Raw genomic sequence first — 8,128 nt, forward strand, 5'->3', positions numbered from 1 at the left:
CAGGATCGAGCATTGTTTCGTTCTGCTGTGCATGGGGTCGCTATGAGTCGGTTCCAACTCGATGGCACCTGACAACAACAACAACAAAACCTTCTTTATAATAAGCTCTTGTGTTCATCCTTCAAGAAATTCTATCAAGATTACGCCTATCAAGTCCTCAAAATCGGTCATCAAATCCTTCTGAGTTGGCTTGCTTGAAGTCCACGGAGTCCAGCAGTTTCCCTCAGAAGCCACTGCTTGGATTGGAGCCTCCCACCCCCTTTGTTTTAAGGCAGCTCCCTAGCAAGACTAAGACAAGTATGTTACTGAAAGAAATTGTGTGCAGCCACCCACTGTTCACAGAGACATCAACACCTTTTTATTGGAATAAACCCATGCCTGTAGGAGCTAGAACTTCAGTAGCAATATTTTTTTATTTATCCTTATACTCAAACTCAAACCCAAACTTATTGTCCCTGAGACTGTTTTGACTAATACTGACCCTGTATAGGGTCTCTGAGGCTGTATCTTTGTATCTTTATGGAAGCAGAAAGTCTCACCTTTCTCCTGGTGGGTTTGAACTACCAACCTTTTGGTTAGCAGTCCACTGCATGTCTTTTAGAACCACACCAGAACTCCTCAAACAGCAGTCATGAAAAAAGGGGGGTATACCTGTCAAAAGTTGCCACACAGATGCTGTGTGACAAACCCCTTAAGACCAGAGCCAATAACAGTAGATCCAGCTCACAGAACTGCAGAAGGACCCTAGGAGTCCTGATCTAGAGCTGTGGGTTAATGTGCTGGACTGTAAAGTTGGTTTGAGCTGCAAGGTTGGTGGTTCAAACTCACCAGCCAATCCTAGGAAAACCTATGCAGGGTCGCTATGAATCAGAACCAATTCAATGGCACTTAACAACAACAATAAACAGAAGGACTATTTGAGGCATTGTTTTTAATGGATAAGATGCTTCCAAAACAGTGAACAAAAACATAGAAAGTCTCTTAAATTGTCTTAAATTGAAATGTAGGCTCAGAACTCCCAAATTGTGACTTCTATACTCATACTACTGGCCAAAGCAAATGACATGGCCAAGTTCAACATCAACAGAGCAGGAAACTATACATCTTCCTTGGAGTTAGTGAGAGAGGGAGTGACTATTTGCCGAGTGATGATCTAATTTCCAAGAGTAAGGTTCTGTGAAGAAGAGGGTGGCATTTCCACGATCCAGTAATTCCACTTCTAGGTATTGACTCAAGAAAAATGAAGACATGATCACAAAAAAGACTTGTGCCGGAATAATCTTAGTAGCCTTATTCAAAATAGCTCCAAGCTGGGGAAAACACACAAGTGCCCACTGATAGCAGATCTGAGAAACAAATTGTGGTATATTACATAGCAATGAATAATGAATGAGCAAGACACATAGACAAGAACAGGGCTGGATTTCAGCAGTGTTAGGCTGAGTACAAGAAGGAAGTGCAAGGAAAACGGAATATGTAGATTGCAATCAGAAAGCAATTGCATGCAGAGAAAAGCAGGGTAAAGGGTAAGAGACTGACTAGATTGGGGATCAGGGAACATTTTGGGTGATGGCAATGTTATGCATCTTGTTTTGGGGTTTAAGACAATTGTCAATACTGATTGAACTCAGTGTTTAAGACCTTTGGATTTTATTGTAGGTAAATTATACCTTAATAAAAAAAATAATGTGATTAGGTCTCTTGTGATACAAAGGTGAATAATTGTTACTAGGACTGATTGTGAAGGTTGTAAATTTAAAGGTATACATTTTGTGGCAAGGAGGGGAGTGATTAACTTTGCAGGCTAGGACCAGAGGTCCCTGTAACCATGAAGGGAGAAGAGCGGAGAGCGGAACCCTACCCAAGGAGGCAGCCATCCCCGAGATGGAGGCAGAGATGATGACTTGGAGAGATGAAGCAGCTGGGGACTCGGGACCCAAGGAGCAAGGTGGGGGGGGGAGCAGGTGTATAGGATGTACCCTTTTGTTGATTGGTGATGCGTGGAGGGGATTGTAACCATGGCAATGAAACAATATACGATAGGATGAATGTAAAATTGATGTTCTCCCCTATAAACTGTCACATAATGCACAATAAAACTTAAAAAAAATAAATAAGTAAAACTAAATAAATAAACCAGTAAGGCCCAAGTTGCTCCAGATGGCTTAAAATGCTTGCTGAGAGCAGCCTTCTAGTCATCTCTGTGTTCTCACCATTTGTTTAAACTCTGGGGGCAGGTTCTACTGTAGTGCTATAGGACCAGCTGGCTTTCTCCTACATCAGGGGTTGGTCAGCACAGCACAGATGTTAGCTCTAAACATGTCCATTAATTGAGCCACAGAGAAAATCAAATTATATTTTCGTTCATTTCATATATTTATTCATTTATTTATTCAATCAATATTTTTTGATCATCTACTATGCATCTGATAGCATTGTAGACATTAGATAGATAGATGACAGATACTTAAGCTGGTAAATAGCTAGATTATAGATAGCTTATTAGGTAGGTAGATGGGTAGGTATGTGGATAGATGACAGATAATAAGGTAGGTAGGTAAATAGATTTGATTAGGTTAGATTGGATAGGTGGATAGGTATGTAAGTAGATAGATGATTAGATATGTAATTAGGTAAGTAGACAGATAGATAATTAGATAAGTAGATCTGTAGATGGGTAGGTAAGTAGGTTGTTGTTGTTGTTGTTATTGTTAAGTGCTGTCGAGTCTGTTCTGACCCATCGCAACCCTGTATAGAGTTTCCATGGAGCACCTGGTGAGCTTGAACCACTGACCTTGCAGTTCAAACGGGTTTTCAGTCTGGTGCATTAACCCACAGCGCCACACCAGGATAGACCTACATAATTAGGTATGTAGACAGATAGATAGACAGATAGATAATTAAACATGTCGCTAGGTAGATAAGTAGATATATCAGTGACAGACAATTAGGTACACAGGTAGGTAGATCGATGTTAGGTAATTAGTGTAGGTAAGTAGCTAGATAGATGACTAGATATATAGGTAAGTAAGTAGGTAGATAGATACTTTCCAGTTGATTCCAACTCACAGTGACTTTAGGTAAAACAAAACACAATATTGCCCACCATCCTCATCCTCAAGTTTTGTTCAAAGCCATCACTGCAGCTTCTATGTCAATATCTCATCAGGAGCCTCATTACTCCTCACTGGTCTTCTGCGTCACCAGACCTGATGTCTTCCTTCAGCTACTGACTCCTCCGGATGCCAAGACCAAAGCAAGCAAATCAGACAACACTCTGTTGTGGGCTATACTGCTTTTGTTGGCTAATTTCCAGGAAAAACTCATCAGACCTTTCCTCATAGTCTCTCTTAGTTTGGAAATTCCTCTGAAATCTGTTCAAGGAGCAAACAGTTGGTATTTGAAATACAGATGGATGTTGTTGTTGCTGTGGTTGTTGTGAAGTGCCATCGAGTTTGTACTGACTCATAGCAACCCTGTATTGGGTTTCTGAGGAGCAGCTGGCGAGCTTGAACCGCCAACCTTGCGGTTCAAAGCAAACTGGCAGTCCAGCGCATTAACCCACAGAGCCACACCAGGACAGAGCTTCCAACAGATCACTGCAACATGCAAGATGACACAGCCCACTAAGATGATTGACGGGTAGTGGGGGCACTGGACACACAACCACAAACAGGAGACAAGACCTCTGCTTTCCAGAAAGACCTAGTCTAGGAGAGAAACAGATAAGAAACAAGCAAGCATACATGGTTCCAGAGAGTGTTAAGTGGCTTGAAGTAGGTAGGTAAGGCAGTTTTTAGACACTGAGTACATAGTTGGCAGGGGAACATTAAATAAAGAGTTAATTTTGTTGTTGTTTTGTCTTGGGGGTTGGGGAGGGCTGAATGTTCTAGAGTGGTGATATGAGAGTTGAGTGGTAATGAGGAATTTGTAAAGTAGAAATCTAGAGGAAGAGTATTCCAAGAATTCCCAGAATGGCAAAGGTCGAGATCCCAGGAAAGGAATCTGTTTTGAGTTTATGAGGAATGGCTGTGTGTCCAAAGTCTGCAGACAAGGGAACAAAGACAGGATAGTGAGTGGCACGTTATGAAAGGAGGTTGAGAGATGACAAGAGAGTCTGAATAGCGTTCATTCCTTTGAGGAGCCACGTCATGGTGCGTTTTGGCAGTTGTGTGGCAACCAAGTAATTGGGAAACCAGAATGGAAGCAAACAGGTTGTGTAGAAGGGTCTTGTGGAAAACAGGTGAGAGGTGACCATTTGGACAAGAATAAAGGTGCAGTGATACAAGTTCATCCACAGACTAACCAAATTGAGGAAATCTCAGGCAGATCTATGCCCACGCCCATGCACAGACACAGGGAAGTCTAATTCTGCATTCATTATGATCACATATGTCTCAAGTCCTTCATTGTATCAGTTAGTGGGGGGGTCACAATGTCCACTGATGTTAATTCCATCATGATTGTCCAGAGTAGAACCATTCCATAGGGTTTCTGAGGCTGTTAATCTTTACAGAAGCAGACACCCTCATCTTTTCTCATGGAGTGGCTGATAGGCTTGAACCACCCATTTTTGGCCTTTGGGTTAGCAGTCCAGTGCTTAACTCACTGTGCCACAGGACTCCTTAGGGTCCCCAAAGTGCTCAGTAGCCCAGTCATCTGTAGGTCGTTTGCTGCTCATGGCGAGCTCATCGGGGCTGAGTTCACATGGGGTGGCTCAACTCTGAGCCATGTCCCCACTGCCCTGAAACTAGCAGGCTAGCCCAGGCAGGACCTTCTCAGGGGAGTGGCAATGTATACTAATATAAGTTCAGTCTTGTTGATACTTTTTTAAAGCCTCCTCTTGCATTTGTTTGATACTATCCTATTGGTTAAATCAAGATTAAAAGGCAGTGGTGGTCGACCATCTTAGGTATATTGTTATTGTTGTTATGTGCTGTGGCATTGGTTCCAACTCATAGAAACCCTGTACAGGGTTTCCGAGGCTGTAAATCTTTACGGGAGCAGAAAACCTCATCTTTCTCCCATGGAACAGCTGGTAGTTTTGAACTGCTGACCGTGAGATTAGCAGCCCGATTCGTAACCAGTATGCTATCAGAGTCTTAGGTATGTTGTTGTTGTTAAGTGCTGTTGAGTCGGTTCTGACCCATTGTGACCCTGTATAGGGTTTCCAGGGAGCAGCTGGTGAGCTTGAACCACCGACCTTGCAGTTCCAACGGCTTTGCAGTTTTAGGTATAAGAAAGGGCAGACTGATGCCATCAATACAATCTATTAGTACTTCGGACATGTCATCAGGAGGGACCAGTCCCTGGAGAAGGACATCACACTTGGTAAAGTAGAGGTCAGTGACAAAGAAGAAGGCCCCCAATGAGATGGATGGACACAGTGGCTGCAGCAATGGGCTCAAACATAATAGTTATGACGATGGCACATGACCCAACTATGTTGCCTTCCGCTGTACATAAGATCATTAAGAGCCGGAGCCAATTGGCCAGCACCTGATGACACACCCGCACTTACCCATCACCCATCTGTCAGTCTGTCAGTCTGTGGTGGTGTGCCTGTTGCTGTGATATTGAAAGATATGCCAATGATATTTCGAATTTCAGCAGGGTCACCCCAATGGTGGACATGCTTCAGTTGCCAGACTAAGAGAGACTAGGAAGAAATGCCTGGTGATCTACATCTGAAAATTAGTCAATGAAAACTCTACAGATCACAGTATAATATGGTTATCTTATAGATGGTCCTGTGTGGCTAGAAGATACTCAAAACATACAGTGGCCACAAGAAAGGACTAGAAGAGACTGTTGTTGTTGTTATGTGCCGTAGAGTTGGTTCCAACCCATAGTGACCCTGTACAAGGTTTCCAAGGCTGTAAATCTTTACGGGAGCAGAAAGCCTCATCTTTCTCCCACGGATCAGCCAGTGGTTTCAAACTGCTGACCTTAAGGTTCGCAGCCCGATTTGTAACCACTACGCTACTAAGGACTGTAAAAACGGTGAAGGGCTGAGTAACATTTTGTGCTGTTGGATACAGGATCATCACGGGTCAGAGCCAACTCTACAGATCTAAGGACACCTCCTACACTCAAAGTTCCTTTCATGACTTTGTCCCCAAGTCCCCAAAGGGCTTGAAGTGGCCATTACTACTCATTAAAGAGCATGGGGTTGCTACTGCAGCTGTCTCACTGTGCCCGGGGAAGGCTCCAATCATGGTAGTTCATTAATATTAAATGCATATGGTCCCTGGGATGAGAAAGAAGGATGTATGTAGCATTCAATTAAGAAAATAAGTTGAACTTCTTAGAGAATGGTGCACTGAAGACTACTAAAACCTAAAAATATGAATGGGGCTTCCTGAAACAGATCTCCATTTTGAATATATCATGCCACACACGTCACTTCAAATCTTGACCATTGAGAAGCCACCACATCCACAAGCAAATGGTACCTGCAGTCTATCAGTCTGGGACAAGTCAGACTAAAGCTTCAGTCTACCCTGATATGAATAGTTCAAGAGTGACAAAGACCTAAGCCTTGTCACCTGGCCAAGATGCTCCATCAGGAAAGGAGGACCTGACTTCAGGTGCAAGTGTACTTGGGACACTTCCTGATTATGAGCCAGAAGGCAAGGAAGTTGATTTTCTCCATTGGGGAGAGAGATGTTTCAGTGCTTTATTTGTTTTGATAGCGAAGTTTTGCCTAAAGTAACGTGCAAAGTGAGTGCTACATAAACAAATGTTTCTCAAAGCCCTGAGCTCGCAAATCGTGAGGCACGTTGAATCCGCCAAATGGCATATGGATTCTCTATGGGGATTAACCGATGGAAGGAAGGTTCCTTGTGACTGTGGACTTCAGTGTGTGTGCATGTATGTGTTTATGTGTGTTCTGTGTATAATATTCACCCCACAAACATATTATACACATGTTCTGTATAAAGGAAGATATAAGGGAGCTCCAAAAAGTTCATGGACAAATAGGATGAAAAGATAATGGGGATTTCCCACAAATTCTTTGAAGCTCCCTTATCTATGTGAAAGCTGGACAATGAATAAGGACGACCAAAGAAGAACCGATGTATTCAGATTATGGTGTTGGCAAAGAATACTGACTATGCCATGGACTGCCAGAAGAATAAACAAAACTGTGTGGGAAGAAGTACAACTGGAATGCTACTTAGAAGCCAGGATGATGAGACTTTGTCTGTTGTACTTTGGACATGTTACTAGGAGGGACCAGTCCCTGGAAAAGGACATCACACTTAAGAAAACAGAAGAACAATGAAAAAGGAAATGGGTTGACACTGTGGCTGCAACGGGACCAAACATAGCAATGATTGTGAGGCTGTGCCATTGCGTTGTACGTTGGGTGACTATGAATCAGAACCAACTTGAAGGTACCTATCCAAACAGCAAAAGTACTCGGACTAGAAAGAAAGACAAAAAGACAGAGCATATTTTCATGGGCTCAAGATCTAATCACCTGTTGAAAAAGGATGGGAACAGCTAGTTAGCATGAAGGTGCCTACGTGTACCTTTGTGCTCAACTGAGCAGACTTCTGCCTATAAGAAGGCTTGAAAGATTCCCCTGGTTGCTAAGCCACCCTGACAGCCTGTCAGTGAGTGTCTCTGGATTATGAGTGGGACAAGCCAGGATTCTAAAGGAGAGGCTAAGGCGAGGAAGATTCTCCAGTCTCCTGAATCCATCTTGTTCCTTAAGAAAACTCAGAGCCCTAAATAATGAGGTTGTTGTTGTTGTTAAGTGCCGTTGAGTCGGTTCCGACCCATAGCGACCCTGTACAGGGTTTCCGAGGCTATAAATCTTTACGGGAGCAGAAAGCCTCATCTTTCTCCCACAGAACAGCTGGTAGTTTCGAACTGCTGACCTTGAGGTTCACAGCCCAATTCGTAACCACTACGCTACCAGAGCTCCTTAAATAATGAGGTAGGTGAGGGCATGGGTTCAGATGTTAAAGTCTTCATTCTTCCCCAGCAATGTTGTTGTTGTTAAGTGCTGTTGAGTCAGTTCTGATTCATAGCAACCCTGTACAGGGTGTTTGAAAAGCAGCTAGTGGGTTTGAACCACTGACCTTGCGGTTAGCACTCTAGTACTTTTCCTACAGAG

The sequence above is a fragment of the Chrysochloris asiatica genome, unplaced genomic scaffold (genome assembly GCF_000296735.1).
Source record: "Chrysochloris asiatica unplaced genomic scaffold, ChrAsi1.0 scaffold00034, whole genome shotgun sequence".
NCBI classification, from domain to species: Eukaryota; Metazoa; Chordata; class Mammalia; order Afrosoricida; family Chrysochloridae; genus Chrysochloris; species Chrysochloris asiatica.